Source organism: Oryctolagus cuniculus, chromosome 9 (assembly GCF_051225735.1).
Source record: "Oryctolagus cuniculus isolate XC-2025 breed Fujian yellow rabbit chromosome 9, ASM5122573v1, whole genome shotgun sequence".
Lineage (NCBI taxonomy): Eukaryota > Metazoa > Chordata > Mammalia > Lagomorpha > Leporidae > Oryctolagus > Oryctolagus cuniculus.
Window position 1 is genome coordinate 72,745,689 of NC_142875.1, and position 23,752 is coordinate 72,769,440.

At 42.7% G+C, this 23,752-nt stretch overlaps 1 protein-coding gene and 1 non-coding gene across 2 annotated transcripts in view; both read left to right on the forward strand.

The window, feature by feature from the left end:
• FOXO1 (forkhead box O1) overlaps nucleotides 1–23,752 on the forward strand; it is a 107,314-nt gene that overhangs the window by 13,378 nt on the left and 70,184 nt on the right. The window lies entirely within an intron of this gene.
• Nucleotides 18,193–18,299, forward strand: LOC127487192 (U6 spliceosomal RNA). Its single transcript, XR_007913758.2, has one exon. It is a non-coding gene; the product is annotated as a U6 spliceosomal RNA (small nuclear RNA).

Below are 23,752 nucleotides of genomic sequence, written 5' to 3' on the forward strand. Positions count from 1 at the left end.
GGTGTAGTATTTGATATGCTGAAAACATAACCCTAAAAAATAGAAAGCAGATTATTAAAGTAAAAATCTGCAAGTATAGTTGTCATAGACTTTAAGAATTCTGCTGCCTGCCGCTGGATGTATGGGTTGGCCCTGACTCTGTTACTGAGTAGTCCTGGCACTCTATTGCCACCCTCTCAGAGACTCTGCTACTTTCTGATCCTTTTAGCCTGAAATGTCCTCTGTAGTGCCTAACTCAGAAGTTAACATTCTCAATCTGTCCAGGCTAGTTGAATTTCAAACTATTTAGTATATAGTTTGAATATTAAAGCTGTGCCATTGCCATTGTTATTGTGATGCTTTATTTTGAGCTAAAGGCAGAAGGTGTGGGAGCTAAAATGAGAGAATATTATATTGATAAAGGTGTAGTCCATATTTATGCTGAATATTTTTCTCCCACAACTATTGGAGGGTGTATATTTGAAGTCAGTTTTTTAATTAATTACCATTTCATTATATGCCTTTAAATTATATTTCTAAGAAGAAAAATCTAAAAATAATAATTATTGTGCTATGTGATACCATTTAACAATGCAGATGGCCTTGGGTTATGTCAGATGCTGAACATATTAAAAAAGGGTCCTACTTTCTTAATAAAGAGACATTTTAATTTAAAACAAACCGGTCGTAGTTACAGTTCTTAGATTAGCCATGAATTCTGCCTGTATTTATATAAAAGAGGCAAGAAAGGAAAAAGGAAATCACTTTGAACTGCGGAAGTCCGCAGCTGAGATCCATTCTATACTGATTGACAACTTAGGGCTTCCAATTAATCCTCATTTACACTCCCCACCCACATTTGTGTTTCAAATAACTCACTTTATTAATTTGAATTTTTCCCCCAAATAACTCGTTTTAGAAAGTATTGGGGAAAGAAGTAAAGTAAGGAAGTCAGGGGGATGAAATGAAAACTTAAAAATTTGATTCTAAGGTAACGCATCAGAAGGCTTCTTTGCATGACTCAGTTCTTCTTGATCCTTAACCGAATACACCCATGGGATTTGGAGTGGTGACACCTCCCCCCGGTCATGTGCCCTCTCAATGTCTCTTTGTGGGCTTGCTGAGACTATTTCAGAGATTCTCTTAAAAAAAAAAAAAATGACATTGACTTTTATTAAACCAGCTCCCAAGCATGTGATGTGCCTTTTGCTCAAAACCTGGCTCCTGGAGAGGTGTCCTGTGGGTTTGATAGCTATCTTGTTACTCTGGCCTGAAACTAGTGAGCAGCGGCCTTCTTGCAGACTTAGGCAGGCACATCACTTCCAGGGCCTGCTAAAACAGAGCCTCGTGACTTGTTAGACCTCATTTATTGTGCAAATGAACTTGAATATTCCCAGAACAGCTTACTCTAAGCTTATAGGCTTAGAAAATTTAAAACCTCTTCCATCTTTCATCAGAATAAAGCTTTTGGATTCATAGTTTACTCGTTCTGGCTATAAATATAGTGATAGTATTTCAGTTTGGCCAAATATGGGGCATGACCTTTGACATCTGCTTGGCTATGCCTGGGAATGTAACATCCTTCAGTTTAGATGGAATTCCCTTGTTTTGTTTCCTGTGATAGTGAGGGGAAATACAATTTTTGGCTCTTTCAACCAGAGGTGGAGGAAGACAGGAAGAAAGTAAAATTGGAATGCATAATGGGGTATTAATGGCTATTTTTGCTGGGTGTGGCTGAATTGGTGTACTTTTATGGAAGTCAGACTGCGAGTAATTAATGAAAAATAATTTAAAAATGCTATAATCGTATTTAGTTGTTTTTTTTTTTTTTACTAACTTGACGTTTTAAGGTCTTTTAACTGTTTTACATTTAAGTACACATGGTAGAAAGAACTACAATCACTATTATGTCTTTTTGTTATGCCTTTGCTAGTCCTCAGTGTACCATACCAGCTGAGAAGAGCTTTAAAAGGGAACTTGATTGTATTTCTCCCTCAGGAGGGAAATATTTTGCTACTCCCAAGGAAAACTTTATGTCTGTGTTTCTGTTTCCTGAATGTAATCAGAACCACCGGCAATAATTACTCACTTTGAATTATCATGGAATTCAAATATCCAAATTTGATTCAATGGAGAGAGATGTTGAAATCGGAGTTTCACAGTAATTTCCATTTATTTATTTATTTATTTATTTATTTATTTATTTTTGACAGGCAGAATTAGAGAGAGACAGAGAGAGGGCGCTGTGCCGATCCGAAGCCAGGAGCCAGGTGCTTCCTCCTGGTCTCCCATGCTGGTGCAGGGCCCAAGCACCTGGGCCATCCTCCACTGCACTCCTGGGCCACAGCAGAGAGCTGTACTGGAAGAGGAGCAACCAGGACAGAACCGGCGCCCCAACCGGGACTAGAACCCATAGTACCGGTGCCGCAGGTGGAGGATTAGCCAATTGAGCCGTGGCACCAGCCACAGTAATTTCCTTTTAAAAGTCGTAAGAATCAGATTTTGCTTTAGATACTTTAAACACAAAGCATGACATCCCCCCCCCCCCCCCAGAACCTTGTGCTTAGTCTGTTAGCTTTTTCATGTCCCATCTAAGGCTGATATCCAGCGCAGACAAGTTGAAGCTCTAGGTTGCAGGGAGTCATCTGCGTTGTTCTCAGATATCCACTAAATGAAGAATGCCACGTGTAGCTTTCTGGGCCTCTGAAGGTAAAAGTCTGAATGGCTTATATTAAGAGGGTACTACCTCTTTTGGCTTACCTCTTCCTCTGCCTCCCTACTTTTTCCGCTTTTGCTTTTCTTCTTATTTTCAGCCCCTAATTTAAAATACTTGATTTGAATTAACTTCTCTAACCTGTTAATGTAAGCTAGGTGAAAATTTTCTCTAAAGATCATCTGCTGTTGCTGGTGTGAGTTTTATATTCACTATAGTCACTTCATTGTATTAACACTACCTTTGGAGATGGTCATTAAATTATGAATGGAACTGATCCCATGTGGAAGTGTTTTGCAGGTAGATTTACTGTCTGACAAATTGTCTCTGTAGGAGTTCTCTTGAGATGTTGGCATTCCCGTTTGTTTCACAGTTCTTGGATTTTGGCTCAGGGGCTTTCACATGTGGTGAACTGTATAATGGAAGGTAGAAAGAGTCAGACTTAGGTTTGAACAGATTTTAAAGCATCACCTGAGGCAGGATGCCCTTGTTTGGTCATTCGGAGATTTTGAGAATTCACTGTCTGCTACAATGCTGAAAGTTTGATTTCTGTATTGAGCCTGTGATTTCTCTTAAAATTCCCCCTTCTCCCATCTCTGGCTTGCTTTTAATTCTGGATTTGGTAGCTACACTGAATTAGCTTAATTTATTTCAGTTTTATGAATAGGGAGGAAACTAGTGTCAAAATGCAGGATCCCAAACTGAGCCTTCTGTTCTGGATGGGGAGTAACCAGTGTGAGAAGCACACGGTAGGGGGTTGACAGTGTCCTTTTCAGGGACACTGTGTGGTAGGGTGACGAGAAAGCTTGCACTGGCTTTTAGTTTTACTTAAAAGATGGGTAAACAAGATAATAGAGGCCTGTACATGCTTTTCTTTAAAAAGAAAAAAATAGGAGCCTGCAACAGTGGCATCAATTTGTGTCTCTGTGGCTCCACTTCTGATCCAGCTCCTTGCTAATGGCTCCTGCCACCCTTATGGCAGAAGAAGGTCCTGGCTTCAGTCTGACTCAGCCCTGGCCATTGTGGCCATCTGGGGAGTGAACCAGCAGATGGAAAATCTGTTTCTCCCTGTCTCTGTAGCTGTCAAATAAATAAATAAAATCCCTTTAAAAAATTAAATTATTTTAAAGGCAGGGTGCTGTGGGTAGGGGCAGATATAGACAGTGGCTGGGCTGGGCCAACAAGACTATGAGCTGGAAACTTGTACCAGCTCTCCCATGTAGGTGGTGGGGCCCCAACTATGTATTGCTTCCCAGGGTGCATATTAGCAGGAAGCTATAATTGGGAGTGGAGCCAGAAGTCGAACCCAGGCGCTCTCTTGCAGGATGAAGGCATCCCTTGTATTGTCTTAACCACTATTGAAACACCCGCCCCAAGGCCTGAATGCCCTAACCAGTGTTTGGAGAATGGTGGTAATGTGCATCACACTGGGCATTAATAAGCTACAAGCCACGTTAAGCAAGGTTCATAAAGAGGACATCCACAAGGAGAATTACTTAGGAGAGCGAGCTAAGTGGAAACTATGCTGTATATTTTAGCCTTTAAGCTAGAAATCTGTACGTGTTTGTTTTACACTATTTTTACTAACTTCAGTGCGTTCTGGTAAATAGGAGTCATGAAATGGTCAGGGGATGAGAGGGAAACCACTTTTCTGGTATCTGTTCGTCTGGATGTGAGAATTAAAGTTCCACTGAATCGATATCTACCCAGTCCATCCTGTTCTTTAACTTTTGGTAAGAGGGAGTACCTGCATGCAGGATACTGATCATGGTGTGGGTGTTGGGCAAGTGGGTTAGCCTGCTGCTTGGGACGCCTGCATCCCAGTGAGAGTCCTAGCTCCTCCACTCCTGATCCTTTGTCCTGCTAGGCAGCAGATGATGGCTCAAGTACTTGGGTTCCTGCCACCCACATGGGAGAACTGGATGGAGTTTCAGGCTCCTGGCTTCAGCTTGGCCCAATCCTGGCTGTTACATGCATTTGGGGGAATGAACCAAGCAGTGGGCAATCTGTTTCTCTGTCTCTGTCTCTCTCTCTCTCTGTCTCTCTTCTCTCTCTCTCTCTCTCTCTCTCTGCATTTCAAATAACTAAATCTTTAAAAAACCAAAACTATTCATGGGCATTTCAACATTCCAGGCAGACATTGTCATCAGCTGTTCTTGTTGAACTAAAAGTGCATTTGTGCTCTTCAGTGGTAAATCTTGAACTGTTTTAACAGGTAAACTGGTTTAACAGATTCTGCCACCTTCCCACACATCTGTGTTGAGTGCTAAAGTTACTAACTTTGGGTAGGATGGGATCGGCTGCTTTCATTCTCTGAAGTTCTGGTCTAAAACTTAAGAGATCTGGGCTGAAGTCCCTTAGATTAGTAAAAGGAGCTAAAATTCTCTAGGTGGGTTGTTTTTTTAAACTGAGTGGGGATAAGAGAGAATACTGCCCCTGTATGTGTTTGGTGAGTAATTCTGCCTATTGACATTTTATATGTTGGCCCAGTCAAACCAGGGTCTATGGAATTGGGATCCCCCATACTGAGGACTCTCAGCTCCTGTAAACCACCCTGGAGGTTTTTTTCTACCTCCTGTTGGATTTGGTCTGGCTCTCTCTGGCTTCTAATCAGTCCTCCTTTCATTCTTTCACTTCCTCTTCCCCTCACTCCCAGTAACTTTTTTCATTTCTATTTGAAGCAGCAAAGTCCCCACTCTCCTCATTAGGCCACACAGAAGCTTTGCCTACTTGGCTCCCTGTGTGGTGGGATGAGGTGTGAGAGGAAAGCTTGATGCTGTCGTAGTCACAGGTTGTTGGGGATGTTTCATTTTTGTCCTGTGTCAGTTTTGGCACCTGTAATTTTAGGTGGTGCCAGTGTGTCTACGAAGCAAGCTTTGAGATCCTTGTCCATAAAGGCACCAGTTAGATGTGTCTTCCAGCACATCCTGAGAGACTGTCTGTATGTCACCAGGGTGTTCCAGAACTGATGTTAGAGTCACTTCAGAACTGTCAGAATTCCCTCTACCATTTGCTTCTTACAGTGCCCTGATGGGCTCAGCCCAGATCTGTAAATTTGCGGCAGGTATTAGAGGAGCCTTAGATTCTAGTTCTAGATTGCTAACCAGATAGTTCATATTTAGACAAGACACATCACTGTACCAGCCTCTTCATCCGTGAAATGGGGTTAATGATGCTTCTGGGGAGTATTTGAGGTGCTCCGAGCAAGGAGCTGGGTAGTGCTGTCGCATCGCACAGTTCAGCATTAGCCAAAATACTGGAGCATAAAGGTCGAGGACCTGGGAGTCTGGGGCTTTCATTTTTTATTTATGAGTTTCATGACTATATGGAGTATTTTAAGAGGAGATCAGAACCAAAGAAAAAATCAAAACACTTAACTAGACCTGTCTTTCCTAACTTTCCTAGTTAATTCTATAGCAAGTTTGATAAAGGCATAATGGGAATATTGCATAATTTTCATGTTTTGGAAGAACTTCTGATGGGATGAAAGAAATACATAGCAGCGTGAAAAAGCAAAATATAAAATTGTGTCTAAATGGCTTCTAATCTTATGAAGTATCTCTGGCTCTGAATAACTACATCTAGGAAGAAATACACCAAATGTTTGAGTGGGTTGTACTAAGTATGGGAAATTACTTTTTCTTTATATTTTTCCTTTTCATCAACACACATTTAGTGGAAGCATTAAGGTTTTTGAAGTGTAAATGCAGTTTGTGATTTTTCAGTCTCCTCCTTGAGAGAATGTTGGAGCCAAGCAAGTGCTGAACTTTGAGAGGGCAATGTGGGCAAGTAGACTTGAGAGTTCTTTATGTGCTACGGAGCAAGACAGGACTGAGCCGATGTTGGATTCCCAAGGGATAAGATATCCAGGTTCTGTGTGGCGACAGCCGCAAGAGATGCCTTTGCAATGATGAGGCAGACTGGGGTACACTGTAGCTTCATTTCATTTTGACGGTGGTAATGTGCTATGTTTAGAATGGGTTTGGGTGCGCTTGTTACACATCCCAGAAATTCTTAGGTGTATGCAAAAAAAAAAAATCTTTAGGATTTTGCTTGTTTTACAAAACAGTGATGTTTTGTGTGGCTGGCACCGTGGCTCCTTGGTTAATCCTCTGCCTGCTGTGCTGGCATCCCTTATGGCATCCTATATGGGTGCCAGTTCAAGTCCTGGCTGCTCCACTTCCCATCCAGCTCTCTGCTATGACCTTCCCAGGCAGTAGAGGATGACCCAAGTGCTTGGGCCTCTGCACCTGCATAGGAGACCTGGAAGAAGCTCCTGGCTCTGAATTGGTGCAGCGCCAGCCGTTGCGGCCATTTTGGGGGTGAACCAATGGATGGAAGACCTTTCTCTCTATCTCTCTCTACTGTCTGAAACGCTATCGCTCAAATAAATAAAATCTTAAAAAAAAGAAAAAAATGTTATGTTTTAGTAGCTATAAAGAAATAGCTAATATTTATTGTGTGCTTACCATGCCCTATACTTCTGTCAGTGCTTTTTATGTATCACTTAATCTCATATGACATATAAGGTACATTTTTATTACTTTCCTCACTTGTAGATGTGGAATCTGAGACAGTAAAGCTAAGTTGTTTGTCCAATTTCAAGCAGTAAGTGCTGTCGGGGATTTTAATCTAGATCTCTGGCTTAACCACTTCACTGTGCTTCATCAAAGATGGTGATTATCTTTAGAATCTTGGAGGAAAACTAAATTGGATATACTAAGGTAAAATAAAATCAATGTATAATCAGTTAATTCACAGAATCTAAAAAGTCAATGTATATGCTGACAGTTTGAAGATAGGGATCTTAACTAGTTTGGCTAGCTAGCAAACTAGACTCTTCAATGGATGGAAAAATACTTTCATATAGTGAGTCTTTGGATTAGTGGATTTTCTTGTCCTCCAAGGAGAAAACGTTGGGTCCATTTGTGGTGATGATTAATGTGTGGTTAGGGGGAATTGACCAAGTGACCCAGTCATAGCTCATGGTGGCAAACAGAAGTCACCTCATGGTTTCCTCTCCAGATTGGGGAGGGTGTGGGATCTAGTGGGCCCCACCGTTGGTTGTTACTCCTTTCACATACTGCTTGGAAGACAGAGGAAAAGTACTTCTTTTTACAGGGCATGGACTTGTCCTTGTTGATGCTGTAGGATAGAAATAGAAGTGACAAACATTGCCCCATTTGGACAGAAAAGAGAATTCTTGGGGTTAGCTTAAGTTTCAGGAAGGCTGTAAGCCATGTAAGGGAGAAGGACAGTATGAAATTTTTTCCACATCTAGCATTTTTCTGTTCAGTCCTATTTAGTTTGTGGTACCAGCTCCATTGCCCAGGTAGAAAACAGACCACAGGAGGCTAAGTGACCTTCCTGGTCCACCCTCCTACAGTTTGGAGAACCTGAGACTTAGGCATGTGGGATGCCACAGCTGTCCTTTTCCCCTTCTCATCATCCCATGACCTGTTTCTGGGGAATCCCCTTCTTGAGAAAGTCTTCAGGTTTTACTTTGGAAAATGGATAGAGTGGTGTGGTTCAGAGTCAGAGTTTGCTTGGCTTGGTCCTCATCTCCAAACAGCGGTCATCCTCCCTTTCGATTCTTTGAACTCCTCTTACCTGTGTTGTTTGTAAGAAGTGGTAGCACATTCATTTTTTCTTGGGCAAATGGTTCCTAATGGATAAGATCTGTGTCATTTAATAAGGATTATGTAGAGGGTTATTAATACTTGCTTTATTAAAAATAGTGAATTTATGTTCAATTAAGTAAAAGGGCTCCTCAGGCCAGAAATCCTATAGTGTTTAGAACTTGGAATGTGGTCGCCAAATCTGTGCAAGGCTGTTAAGCTAATGCTTGGGCAAATTAACATCTTTGTATGGGTTTCCTTATCTGAAAAAATGAGAATAGTGCTATCTGGGACTATTGTGGGTGTTAAGAGATTGTGGTTGCCACATAGATAAAACTTATTGTCCACCCCCCTACCTCCTCTGTCATTTTACTTTAAAAAATTATTTTTCTGAGAAATAGAGAAAAGACAGAGTGATCTTCCACTCTCTGGTTCACACCTAAAATGCCTACAATAGTGAGGGCTAGGCCAGGCCCAAGCCAGGATCCTGAAATTCAGTGTTGCCTCCCAAGGTGCACATAGTTAGGAAGCCGAAATTTCAAGTGGAGCTGGGGCGTGAACTCAAGCAGTCCGATAAAGGGTGAGTGTCTCAAGCAGCATCTTAACTGCTGTACCATGTGCTGCCCAACCTGATTCCCGCCCCAGCAGGCATTTTGTTTGCAGAGGTTTTCTGGATAAAAGGGAAAAGAGAAACAATTCTAAGTATTTCTGCATTGATCCTTACAAAAGACAGGGCCATTGATCCTTAACTACCCCTCACATCCCTCTAGGGGATGTTTGGCAATTCAGGAAACATTCTTGGTTGTCATAACTTTGGGGAGGGTTTGCTACTGGCATCTGATTAGATCAAGGATGCTGCTGAACCTCCTCAATGCACAGGACTTGCTCCCGCAGCAAAGAAATACCCTGCTCCGAATGGTAAGGGTGTTGAGCTTGGGAAATGCTGCTCCGGGGAAATTTTATTTTTTTGTACACTAAAATCTTCTTTGTTATTTACTCAGTAACTTCAAACAGTTGAAACAAGCAAGTGAGGGAATTCTACACTTAGTTCCTATCTTTATTTACTGTACCTTAAACTAGAAGAATGATGTGGGGCCCTGCTGCGTGGGAGATGGAAGCAGGGTTAGTATGTCAGAGGGTGAGGCCTCCTCTTCTGTCAGCCTGGAGGCTTGTGACCTTGCTGTAGAGATGGCAGAGCTGTCGTTCTGGCTTCGTTGGACCTTCTTACCTGTCTCTCTTGTCCCTTTTTGTTGTCCCAGCTACTGCTCTGGGGTTATTGAAGTCAGTGAGCTGTCTCCTTCCTCTCCTAGCTTCCACGCCCCTGCAGAGAGAAAGCAAAAAAGTCTGCTTTCGAAAATGGGTTTAAACAATTCTTTCAGTGTTTGAACTTTTGTTGATTCCTAGAAATTCCTAGTGAGTCTTTGACTATGCAGCAGTAGAAAGTATTTTTCCCTTCTTGTTATTTACCCCATCCCACCTTTTACAGCCTCCTCTCTTTAAGTCAGGAAAACAGGAGGCCCTGAGTGCTCACCAAGGACAAGGAGTGTGTGCGGCTGGGGGTCAGTGTGTGCTGTGACAGAGGTGGACAGACCTGCAGTCCTCACTTGCATTTGCTGAGGCAGCCACAGATGGTGTCTTGCATTGGCAGCGGTTCCTTTTGAATCAGGAGTGAACCTTCTGATAGGAGATTTCTTACACATTAGAACTTTAAAAAGAGCAGCTGCCCATGGTCTTTGGCTGCTTTCTCTCAGGTCCTCCCTTCCCTTCCATTTCCATCATCTTAGCTGAGCATCTTCCACCTCATCAACTGGGTGGAGCTCTCTCTAAACCTCCTGCCTACAGTCTCAGCGCATCACCACTTATCTTATTTCCATTTCAAAATTTCCCTGGAATTTTTGTTTTAAAAATTTTATTTATTTTAGAGATAGGTAGATAGACCATCTTCTTGGTTCACTCCCCAAATATCCAGGAGCAGGGAACCCAATCCAGGTCTCCTTTGTGGGTAGCAGGGACCCAGCTACCTGAGCCATCACCTGCTGCCTGCTAGGGTGTGCACTGGGTAGCAGGAATCTCGAATGGAGCTGTCATTGAACCCAGGCACTCCAGTGTAGGATGAAGGTGCCTTTAACTGGCAGCTGAACTGCTACATCAAATGCCTGCCCCCTCTGCTGGAAGTTTCTTATGCACCCCATGTCCTAGGGTGAACATATTTTGTCTCTTCTTCTCACTATGGTAAAGAGTGCATGTGTTTCTTAATGTGGGTGGCTGCCTTCTCATATCCTCAAATCCTTGATCCTTGGGGTGTATGTAGCTGGGCCTAACACTCTGTTTTCCTGGCTGTTTTATTTCCTCACACCTATACCAATCAGCTGCTTCTGCTTTTCCTCCTTGGATCCTTCCTCTATCCTCCTAGACTGTCTCTTTTGCCACCTCCTCCACCAATTTCGTCTTGAGTTCCTCTGCAGTTGTTCAGACTCTCTTCCATTGCTTCCCTGTAACAGGGTGTATTCTCCAGTGGACGGTCTCACAAATTAGCCTCTCGCTTCTGCCCTGTCTCCCCTCAGACTGCAGGCTCTTCCACGTGGAATTCTGTTCACTTCTCTGTCCTGGAAGCCCCAGAGTATAGTTACAGGCATGAGACAGACATTAAAAAAAAAAAAAAAGAAAGAAAGAAAGAAATGACATGACAGTTTTTTGATGGAGAAGTAAAAAATTTTATTTTTTCATATTATATCATTTTTAAAAGATTTATTTATTTGAAAGGCGGAGTTTCAGAGATGGAGAGGCAAAGGCAGAGAGGAGTTTTTTGTTTTTTTTTTTTTTTAAGATTTTATTTATTTATTTGAGAGGTAGAGTTACAGACAGTGAGAGGGAGAAACAGAGAAAGGTCTTCCGTCTGTTGGTTCACTCCTCAAATGGCCGAAGCTGATCTGATCTGAAGCCAGGAGCCAGGTGCTTCTTCCCAGTCTCCCATATGGGTACAGGGGCCCAAGGATTTGGGCCATCTTCCGCTGCTTTCCCAGGCCATAGCAAAGAGCTGGATTGGAAGAGGAGCAGCTGGGACTAGAACTGGCACCCATATGGGATGCCAGCGCTGCAGGCAGAGGATTAATCTGCGCCACGGCACTGGCCCCCAGAGAGAAGTCTTGTACTACTGATTCACTCCCCAAATGGCCACAGTGGTCAAGGCTGGGCTAGACTGAAGCCAGGAGCCAGGAGCTTCATCTGGGTCTCCCAGGTGAGTGTGGTGGCCCAAGCACTTGGGCCATCTTCTGCAGCTTTCTAAGGTGTGCTAGTAGGGAGCTGGATTGGAAGTGGAGCAGCTGGGACTCAAACCCAGTGCCCCTATGACATGCCGGCGCTGTAGGCATCAGCTTAACCTGCTATGCTACAGTGCCTGCCCCTTATCACCTTATTTTTAACATTCCTCTGTTAACTCTTCATAATGGTGATGATGCTAGACGTTCTCAACCGGCTTGACATGTTTTTCTGGTACAACTTTTAAATTAGTAGGTCCTTAAATTATCTGATTCACTGTTGTCATTGTACTAAATTAACCTTACTATACCAATCCTTGACATTATAGAATCCAGAAAAAGAAAGAACATTTCACAGTATTCCTGTTATCTACCATTGAACTATGCCAACAGAAAACTAAATTTTAAGAATTCTTTTAAAATATGAAAAATAGAAAGTGGCCAGGCGTGTCATTGTTAGCCAAATAGTGGTCTGTTGGTGGTAAAAATGTGTACTGTAGCTTAGAAAGGAAATGACCTAAGTATGGTACATCCGAACTTTCAATCTCATCTGAAGTTATTCCATAATTTACAGATAAGCATAAAGCTTTTCGAAATTCTAGAGTCTAGGTTATCTGCACCATGCATTTGGCTGTTCTTCCCATAAAGTTAGCAGTTGTTCTGGAAATCAGCATATAGGAGTGGTTAAGAGCTTAGGTCTTGCTAGTCACGTTGCCTGGGTGAGGCCCTACCTTCAGAACTTAGCAGCTTAGACACTTGGGCAACTGGCATCACTGTGCTGTACTTTTCTCATATGAAAATGTATAGTAGCTCATAGATCATTGTGAGAACTGAATAAACTATGAAATGTGTGCCAGAGTAGTGTTTAGCATGTAGGAAGTGTTTCATAAATGGTAGTTGTTGTCATTAGCATAGAACAGAGTATATGCAGAAGGCAGAAAATAAGAGGCTGACATTTTTTTGAATTGGTTAAAATATGATGGATAGGAGGACTAAGGCCAAGGGTGAGATCTCATTGGGGACCTGTTGTAGGTAATGGGGACCAGGATCAATAGCTGCTGCTCACCCTGCCTGTATTGAGTGGGAATCAGTCGTATTTTGACTCCAGACTTGCTGCACTTATGAGTGAAGTTCTTAATCTTTATTGCTCACTTACAGATTGGGGTAAAATGATGGGAGGTTGTTGTAAGGACTGTGTGAGTTAACATGAGTGTAAAGATGCTTAAAGAATAATGTCTGGCATGTAGTCAGTGTTTAAGAAATATTGTTCATAATTACTGTCATGCATTCAGCATGTACACTGGGCCAGGTACTGTTGAGGCTTGCTGTACATATTATTTCATTCTCATAGCAACCTTTGTCCTTTTTTCTTTTTTTTTTTTTTTTAACAATTATTTTATTTATTTGAAAGAGTTACAGAGAAAGGTAGAGCCAAAGAGAAAGAGGTCTTCCATTCTGCTGGCTCACTCCCCAAATGACCGCAATGGCCAGAGCTGAGTTGATCCAAAGCCAGGAGCCAGGATCTTCTTCTGGGTCTCCCATGCAAGTGTAGGGGCCCAAAGACTTGGGCCATCTTCCACTGCTTTCCCAGGCCATAGCAGAGAGCTGGATTGGAGGAGGAGCAGCTGGGTCTCCAACCGCAGCCCATAAGGGATGCTGGTGCTTCAGGCCAGGGCGTTAACCCACTGCACCCCAGCACCGGTCCCCCCCTTAAAGCAACCTTTGAAAGTAAGCATTATCATCACCAATTTACAGTCTAGGAAATGGAGATCAGGAGAGGTAGAGGACCTTGTCCAAGGTTGTGTAGCCTGTTGTGGCAGAGGAGGAACTGGTCTGCTTCTTCTGCAAACATGTTCTTCTATGGGTCTGTGACATGCATGAGGTCGGTCCCCAGGGAGGGACAGCAGTTACACAAGTGCAGTTCATCCTGATGGTCAGGACCATAGTCAAGCTCCCGAGAGTGGGCAGGGTAAGCCTTTGAGCAGAGGGCAAAGGATGGGTGAAGCCATCGCCCTTACCAAGAGGGTGTGCCTGATTGACAGAAGCTCTTCCTGCAGAAGGGACCAGCCTGCTCAGTTGTAGAGGTCAATGATTAGAACTGATGAATTTTAGTTTAGGGGATTGCCGAGATGTGGTATCTTTGAAATTTTTGTGTGTAAAAATACTTTGCTATAATTGTGAAAATGTTTTGATTATAGTCTTAGCAGGATAGTTGCTCAAGGATTATAAACCTGACTGCAAAAATTTCAAGAATGTGTGACAAGCAGATTATTGAAGTTGAGTAAAAACACAACTGACCAGGATTTTTTTCTTTGTTTAAAAAGATTTATTTATTTGAAAGACAGAATTACAGAGAGGCAGGGGCAGACAGGGAGAGAGGGAGGTCTTCATTCACTGGTGCACTCCCGAGATGGCTGCAACGGCTGGAGCTGTGCCGATCCGAAGCCAGGAGCCAGGAGCTTCATCTGGGTCTCCCATGTAGGTGCAGGGGCCCAAGGACTTGGACCATCTTCTGCTTTCCCAGGTGATAGCAGAGAGCTGGATTGGAAGTGGAGCAGTCGGGATTTGAACCGGTGCCCATATCGGTTGCTGGCACTGCAGGTGGCGGCTTTACCTGCTATGCCATAGTGCCAGCCCCGGATTTTTTTTCTTTTAGAACTGCCTCAGCAAGGTATGTCTCCTTTTCATCCCAAGGATTTTAGTACTAAACTATAAATATTTAAGACTTGGCCTCTGTGTTAACACACTTTTATTAGAAACATTTAAGTTCCTCCTAAAGTTTATAATATAATGGTTCTGTAAAGCAGCAGATTGATATTAAGCAATTTACAGAAAAATTTTATCATCTTGAATTCACTCCTTTTTTCCTACTTGAAACTAAAGAATCAGAATGAATGGGAACCAGCATTTTTCTCTTTTTATTTGTTATTTTTTAATTTTTTAAGATTTTTAAATTTATTTATTTGAGAGGTAGAGTTACAGACAATGAGAGGGAGAGACAGAGAGAGTGGTCTTCCATCCACTGGTTCACTCCTCAAATGGCCACAACGGCCAGAGCTGTGCTGATCTGAAGCCAAGAGCCAGGAGCTTCTTCCAGGTCTCCCACGAGGGTGTAGGGGCCCAGGGACTTAGGCCGTCTTCTACTGCTTTCCCAGGCCATCGCAGAGAGCTGGATTGGAAGAGGAGCAGCCGGGACTAGAACCATCCATATGGGATGCCGGCGCCCTAGGTGGAGGATTAACCTGCTCCACATTGCTGGCCCTTTAATTTATTTTTATTTGAAAGACAGAAAGGGAAAGAGAGTCACAAACTGAGATCCATCTTCTATCCATTGTTTACTGCTGTAATGCTGATAAAATTCAGGGCTGGGCTATCCTGAAGCCAGGAAAATCCAGCTCTCTTACGTGGAAGGCAGGAATTCAACTACTGGAGCAATCACTTGCTGCTTCCTGGGGGTGTGCACTAGCCGGGAGCTGGAATTGAAAGTAGAGGGGGAATGTGAACTCAGGCACTTTGATGTGGGTATCCCAAGTGGTGTTTTAACTGCTGTGTCAGATGCTTGCCCTGGAACCAGTGTGTGTGTATTTTTGTTTGTTAATGTGGAATTAGGCCTTAAGGATTGATTGAAAGCCTGTTCTGGAAGCATTTCTGATGTCTGATACTCATCTAAGGCAGATAGAATAATTCCAGATGCTCCACAAGTTGGATGTTTGATTAAAAATAATAAATGATATGTGTTTAGAGATTCAGATTTTAATGAGTGATGCTAGATTGACATCAAGTTTCTAGAATATTTTTTATTGAGAAGTTGGTACCAAAGGTGCTTTTGTTAATACACTTAGAGTGACTTACAATTTTTTTTTCCTGCAGCTTCTTAGGTTTGTATTCATTGTATTGAATGCAGGACTATTCATTTGTCAATGTCTAAGTGAGATTTTGTTATTATCTATATAGCAAGACAATTATATATGCTTGTGTATAGCCTTGTAGACAGGAGCCAGTTAAATGCCAAGTCCTGTTGCAGATCACTCCAGGACAAAGCAGAGCTCTATGCTGATTGGGAAAACTCCAAAAGGACTTCATTATGGATGGTTTATTGGAAAAGGAAAACTTTCTTAAATTCTTCTGTAAAATCACACAACTGTGGAATGTGGAGTATCCTTCATTTCCTGTCACATACCTGTAATGTGGGCTAACAGTTTGATGTTCATGAGCTATTGTCAAGACTTCAATTGTAAAATAGCTAATTAAGGGAGTAGGCGTGAAATTTCTCATAATTAAGTTTCCAGCTTTGATAATGAGTGCCTTATTTGGTACAGTGCTGTGTAACTTTTTTTTTTATGACTCTAGATGCTTGACAAAATATGTATAGGATTCGTTTCTCTTCTCTTGCCAGGTACCTGTCTTGAGGAAAGTAGAATTCCTATAATATATCATAAGAAGCCTTGTAAATACTTTCCTTTGCCATTCAGAAAGTTACTGTGACTAAGTGTGTTTAGATATGGAATAGACAAGGCCGGCGCTGTGGCTCACTAGGCTAATCCTCTGCCTTGCGGCGCCGGCACACCGGGTTCTAGTCCTGGTCAGGGCGCCGGATTCTGTCCCGGTTGCCCCTCTTCCAGGCCAGCCCTCTGCTGTGGCCAGGGAGTGCAGTGGAGGATGGCCCAAGTGCTTGGGCCCTGCACCCCATGGGAGACCAGGATAAGCACCTGGCTCCTGCCATCAGATCAGCGCGGTGCGCCGGCCGCAGCGTGCCAGCCGTGGCGGCCATTGAGGGGGGAACCAACGGCAAAGGAAGACCTTTCTCTCTCTCTCTCTCACTGTCCACTCTGCCTGTTTAAAAAAAAAAAAAAAAGATATGGAATAGACAGACATCCACATTCATATTTTCAAAGCTACTGAGATAGTCACATACCATATAATTCACCCATTTATAGAGTAAAATTCAGTGGTTTTAGTATTCACAGTTTTGCAGTCATCACCACAATCAATTTTTGAATGTTTTTGTCACCCCTAAAGAAACCCATACCCATTGCCCACCACTTCTCATTACCCTTTATGCTCCAGCTCTGAGCAGCTACTCACCTGCTTTCTATGTTTGCGAATTTGCCTATTCTGAACATTTCCTATAAATGATGTGAACACTTGTTATTTTTTCTGTAACACTTGTTATTTTCTGTCTTTTGTTTTAGGCATCCTAGAGGCTGTGAAGGGGTATCTGATTATGGTTTTATTTCTCTTTTTTCTGATAACTAATTATACTGAGCTTATTCCTATTTGTAGATCTTCTTTGGGGGGGAAATACTCAGATCTTTGACCTCGTTTTAGATTGTATGGTTTGTCTTATTATTATTAAGTTTTAGTAGTTCTTTATATATTTTAAGTGTAAGTCTTCCTTATACATGTGATTTGCGAATAGTTCCTCCCATTCTGTGGGTTGTCTTTTTAGTCTTTTTCTACGTTAACTATTTGTAAGTGTATGGATCAGGGACAGTAGTATATTTACATTATTGTGCAGCCATGGCCACCATCTATCTCCAGGGCTCTTTTCATCTTGCAAATCTGAAACTATTCCCATTAAACAATGACTGACTCCCTACTCTCTGTCCCTCCTGCACTTGGGCTACCCTCTTTTATTCTCCGTGCCTGTGAAATTGACTACTCTAGATACTTTCTATGAACTGAGTCAAATACAGTGTTGGTCCTTTTCTTACTGGCTTATTTGCCTGGGCATCATCATCTCAAGGTTTATCCATGTTGTGGCGTGTGACATTCCTTTGTATGTGTATAACCACATTTTATTCATTCAGCTATAGGTGGACCCTTGCGTGGCTTCCTCTTTTGGATATAGTGAGCAATGCTGCTTCAAACATGGGTGGTTGGCGTCCTTTGAAGCACAAAGTTTTTAATTTTGCTGAAGTCCATTTATCTTCCTTTATTTTCCCTTCTGTTGCCTGTGCCAGTTTTCTTCTAAGATTTTAATGTTAGCTCTTAGCAGGTTTTTGATCCTTTTGAGTTAATTTTGGTATATGCGGGGAAGTTCCATTCACATTTAAAGAACATTTCAGTTCTTAGGCCTGCTTTGGTTACGCTGGAAAATGGGAGAACACAACTTCCAGCAGGGACCCCTTTTCCTTCATGGCACTGCTGTTCCACCATCTGCTTGGCCTCTCTTGGCCCTCATGAATGAGAACTCTAGGGCAAAGATTTTGGCAATAATTATTTTGTATCTGTTCCATTTTTTTTTATTCACCATAGTGGCTTCATTCTACTTATTTATTATTATTATTAATTTAGTCAAAATTCTCCCACACTTAAGTAAGCCTCACTGGGGGGCATTACCCCTTGGCTCTCCTTCCCAACCACATTGCATTGAAGAGATCCAGAGGGAATCTTGGTGTTGTACCTCAAGCAGCTTCCCTCCCACTGGAGAAATGAAAAGAGTTAAACAAAGCAAATAACAGAGTGGTGCTGCTGAAGTATGTAGTCTTCACAGTACTTAAAGGGGAAAATAGAGAGTTTTGGGCTCTTTTCTTGAGTGCCAGACCAGTCCATTAAAGGACAAGCCTTTCCTGGTTTTTCCAATGTTGACAGTTTTTGCCCTGCAGTAGGAATAAATTGGAAAACAAACAGCTTCAGATTGTTTTTAAAAGGTTCCCCATGATACAGAGAAGATTAGCATGGCTACTGTGCAAGGATGACATGCAAATTCGTGAACCATTCCATATATTTTTTAAAAAAGTAAAAAATAAATAAAAGATTTCCCCTGGCTTACATGTGTATAGACTGTACCTGGGTGTTTGGTATAATCAGAGATTCTCAGGGTTTCAGGTCCCCTTGTTTAAATTAATAGTACTTGAAGTCCTAAAGCAAGATGCTTAGCATTGTGGGAAGACTAGAGTTCCTGGTATAGCTATTTACAATTCAGACCGCTTTTCCTTACTTTTTTTGAGATAGAAAGATAGAAGGTATTATTGAATATTTTTAGGTGGTAGGTGTTATTTCATAACTTAACACTAAATGATGTGTTCAAATGTTCTCACCATGTCGTGTGTTGATGGGCTTGAGGGCTGAGCAAAGACAAAGCATAAACTCAGCTGTGTGGTGTGCTGGAGCCTGCCTGACCTCCAGTTCCCATCTGCATTGCAGGCCTCACAGTTTCAGAGTGATTTATACTCTCTCCAGTAACACATTATCCCCCTCCCCCCCGATTTATTTATTTGAAAGGTAGAGATTCACTCCCCAAATGGCCACAGCAGTTAGGTCTGGACCAGGCAGAATCCAGAAACTAGGAACTCCATTCTGGTATCCCATGTGAGTGGCAAGAGCCCAAGCACTTGGGCCATCCTCTGTTGCCTTCCCAGGCACGTTAGCAGATAGCTGGATCTTAAGAGGAACAGCTTGAGACTCCGATATGGGATGGCCGCATTGCTGGTGTTCCCTTAACCTGCTGCACCACAGCACCAACCTCCACCAACGTATTTAATCACTCTGAAACTTCTCATTTGTACTTCTTGTTACAGAACCCAGTGTCTCACAGGGAAACCTTGAATGTGTGGTCTCTTCCCAGGTTTTAGCCTAGGCCCGCAATCAGCTGTGCAAAGGAATGGCCACTGGTGGGTGGGCCCCATGTCTATACACTTCTAGCTAGGCAGGTTGTGATATCTTAGGCAGTTCAAAATTCGTTGTCATGTCATGACTATTATTTTTTTTTTAAAGGTTTATTTATTTATTTGAAAGAGTTACACAGAGAAAGAAGGAGAGAAGGAGAGGCAGAGAGAGAGAGAGAGAGAGAGAGGTCTTCCATCTGCTGGTTTACTCCCCATTTGGCTGCAACGGCCAGAGCTGTGCCAATCCGAAGCCAGGAGCCAGAGGCCTCCTCCAGGTTTCCCATGTGGGTGCAGGGGTCCAAGGACTTGGGCCATCTTCTACTGTTCTCCCAGGCCATAGCAGAGAGCTGGATCAGAAGGGGACCAGCCAGGACTCGAACTGGCGCCCATATGGGATGCCAGCACTACAGGTGGCAGTCTTATCTGCTACACCACAGTGCCGGTCCTGACCATCTGACTATTATGTTTCATAACCATTGTGGTCTAATCATTGTATTCTATTGATTAATACTGAATTCAGGTATTGATCTTAAGAGCAAGGCTTTGGGCTGGCTCATAAATATTAGACATACACAGGTTGTGTTCTTTGCATTAAGTGTGTCCTGTTCACAGGCTGCCCTTGTGAATAAGCTTCTAGACCACTGGTGGCCTCAATCTCTAGTTGTCCTATGTGAGTTCCTTCAAGTGGGAGGTGAGTCTTATTTTCAGAGAAGGCGCCTGGGGGACAACTTGGGAGAAGGTTGAGCCTACAAGGCATTAGGTATGTGGAGGTAATGACATGTAACAGCATTTTGTGTTAATTCAGTTTACAAAATACCCCCATATGTAATTCCTCCATTAACTTGATCTTAACAACCACCCTGCCAGTGTGCACCCACATCTTGTGAGTAGGTGGCCATATCCCCATTCCACAGGTTAGGACACTTGGCTTCTCTCTGAGCATGTGAGTTGGCATAACCAAGATTTGAGTCTAGATTGTTTGAGTATAAGTTCCACACATCCCTTTTCCAGGAAGTCACATACAGCAGAAGACAAATAGAGATAGCATAGTAAGCTCTTCAGGATTACAAGAGGCAAGTGGGAAGGGTTCAGCAAAGAGATGAGAGGACTACATGGTGACGTTTGTTGAGATTTCCTGTGACTGCCCAGAAATATTGAAATCTTTCAGAATATTCATGTGACGAAAAAGCTTTATTAAGTAATCACTACCAAGTATATCTGTACTTTATGGTGTTCAGTTCGATAAGTTTCGACACATGTGGTATACCTAAACTGGTGAAACATTACCGTATTCAAGAGAATGAAATGGCCGTCACTCTGAAGTTTCCTTTGTACCTCCTTGATGGACTTTTAAAAACAAACTTATTTTGAAATCTTTCCAAAAGGTAAGTTCAAAAAGCAATTTAAAAAACTTGCTTTATATTTCTTACCCAGATTTGCCAGTTTTTAATATTTTGCCACATTTGATTGAATTTTGTGTGTGTGTGTATATATATATATGAGCATTTATACACATACACATATTTTCCAAACCCATTCAAGATAGTTCCTATAAGTGGTGGTGCTGTATTCCCTAATGATTCAGTGTTTATTTCTAAAGAACAGGAGTATTCTCTTGGATTCATAGTACAGCTGTCACATTCAGGAAACTTGCTAATAAAATATTTGGAAAAAATTTCATCTGAAAGGCACAATGACAGAGAAAGAGATGGGAGAGGGGAGAGATCTGCATTTGCTAATTCACTCCACAATGTCCTCAGCTGCTGGGGCTGTGCCACAACTAAGCCAGAAGTCAGGAATACTTGGGTTATCACTTGCTACCTCTCGGGTGCATTAGCAGGGAGCTGGATCAGAAGTGCAGAGTAGCTAGGTTTTAAACCAGGCACTCTGGTGTGGGTTGTGTGTGTCCCAGGCAGTGGCTTAAATTGCTGTGCCGCAATGCCTGCCCCTATAGTATGCTTTAATTCTACTTTTATTCCATGTTCTAGTGTCCATAATAATGACTTCATCGTGATACAGGATCCAGTCTGGGGTCACACAATTTATTTGTTTAAAGATTATTTATTTATTTATTTGAAAGTTAGAGTTATACAGAGATAGGAAGAGACAGGGAAGGAGGGTGGGGGAGAGAGAGAGAAATAAAGGGTAGGAGAATTGGGAGTGATTTCTGGAGGCCTGTATGGGTGGAAGCTGTATGGGAGGGGAGTACTGGTAAAATTGTTTGGATACAAATGAGCCGCAGAAGCAGCCGAGGTGATTGCCTGGTTCTATTGCTCATGATCTGGAAGATTAAAGAAATAGAGAGGAAGGAGGTGTAAAGATAAAACTGGGAAAGGGGTGTTTTGTGCCTGAGAGTTGTGTGCGAGCATGCCTTCCTGTGGGACAATATAACTCCCCTGATGGTTACTCTGCATAGAAAAGAGGTTGTGAGATTTTAGGCATTTTGGCCAGATTGAACTTTATTGCATGAGATGCCAGTTAAGTCATCCTTGGGCACATGTTGATTGTTTAGGAATTGAGGCTGATGTCATGGTCGGGGCAGAGGCTGGTGGTAGTTCAGGGAAGTTCATGGGTTGGAGCGTATGAGAGTGCATCTAGGCATCTTTCCTCAACTAAGAGTCAGTAAGGACCTTCCCCTCAAGGGAGGTTTTTCAAGGGGAGGTGTTGGTGGGGGTTTATCACTTTGTTACATAATATAGTTAGCATTGATGCAGAGGTTTAACAGTTCACCAAGTGGAAGGAGTTCCTGAGGCGGGCGGCGGGGATCCTTTGTATGGTACTGTGTAGACAAATAGGCGTCTTTAGAGACATGGAATTCCGTTCATAACTGGTGTGATGCAAAAATGCATTTACTATTTATTCTCTAAAAGTGAACAGAGAACTTTTCAGGGTGTGAGGCAGAAGCTGTCACTGATAGGAGGCTTTAGAAGGTGGTGGGTTTTCAGTTTTATATGCTGTTTACTGCTTTGTTAAAACCATTTTAACTGCTTGAGAGTCCAAGCTGTTTACTATTGCCTTTGTGAGCAGCCTTTGTGAGCAGACCTGGGAATATTGCAGCCTTCCTAGTGTTTAAAACAATGGTTTGAGAAGTGGGGTTAGTTAAGAATACATTCTGTTACCAGAATGTCTGGCTAGAATTTGTTTTTCTATTACTTTATTTCATAGACTGTGTCATGTAGCAGGCATTTTCTAAATACAAAGCAGTAAGAATGAAAAAGGCTTTTCTTTCTTCCCTGGTCTCTAGGTACATCATATGAACTCTCAGTGCAGTTTCAGCATCTGTAAAATAGGGCCAATGATCTGTACCATCCTGGATTGTGGTTTTTTATTTGTTAAAGATTTATTTATTTACTTGAAAGAGTTACACAAAGAAGGAGAGGCAGAGAGAGAAGAGAGGTCTTTCATCCGCTGGTTCACTCCCCAGTTGGCTTCAACAGCTGGAGCTGTGTCCATTGAAGCCAGGAGCTTCTTTCCGATCTCCCACGTGGGTGCGGGGGCCCAAGGACTTGGGCCATCTTCTGCTGCTTTCTCAGGCCATAGCAGAGAGCTGGATTGGAAGTGGAGCAGCCGGGATTTGAACCATTGCCCATATGGGATGCTGGCACTGTAGGCGGTGGCTTTACCTGCTATGCCACAGCTCCTGCCCCCCTAGATTGTGTTTTGCAGTGTGCCTGCTAAGGTATGTCTTCCAACAGTAATAAGAAGGTTAGTACCTATATAAGGGTTCTGTCACATGCCACATTTTCCTTTAATTTATGCCTAAAATATTTGAAAGTGGAGGTTATCTTTTTTTTTTTTTTTAAGCTTTTTCCCCCCAATGAAACCTTTCATGCATTTCGTAAGTACACTTAGGGAATATGCTGATTCTTCCCACCGTACTCACACTCCCACCCCTCTTCTGCCTCCCTCTCCATTCCCAGTCCTGTTCTCTATTTTTTTTTTTTTTTTTTTTTTTGACAGGCAGAGTGGACAGTGAGAGAGAGAGACAGAGAGAAAGGTCTTCCTTTGCCGTTGGTTCACCCTCCAATGGCCGCCGCGGCCAGCGCGCTGCGGCCGGCGCACCGCGCTGATCCGATGGCAGGAGCCAGGAGCCAGGTGCTTTTCCTGGTCTCCCATGGGGTGCAGGGCCCAAGCACCTGGGCCATCCTCCACTGCACTCCCTGGCCACAGCAGAGGGCTGGCCTGGAAGAGGGGCAACCGGGACAGAATCCGGCGCCCCGACCGGGACTAGAACCCTGTGTGCCGGCGCCGCTAGGCGGAGGATTAGCCTAGTGAGCCGCGGCGCCGGCCTCCATTCTCTATTAAGATCCATTTTCAATTAACTTTATACACAGAACACTAACTCTATACTAAATAAAGAGTTCAACAATTTGCACACACAAAACTGTTTGGAGGTTGTCTTATATAAAATGGTCTCAAGATCGCATAACCACTTTCCCTTTGTGGTAATTGAGTTTAAGATAAAGGAAATGTTAAGATTGTAAGAAGCTCTGTTTTATATAGAATTTTCTGCTGAGCCATATATTAATTTTCTGCTATTGCCATCGTGAGTGTTAACAGTGGGAAATTGTGGAC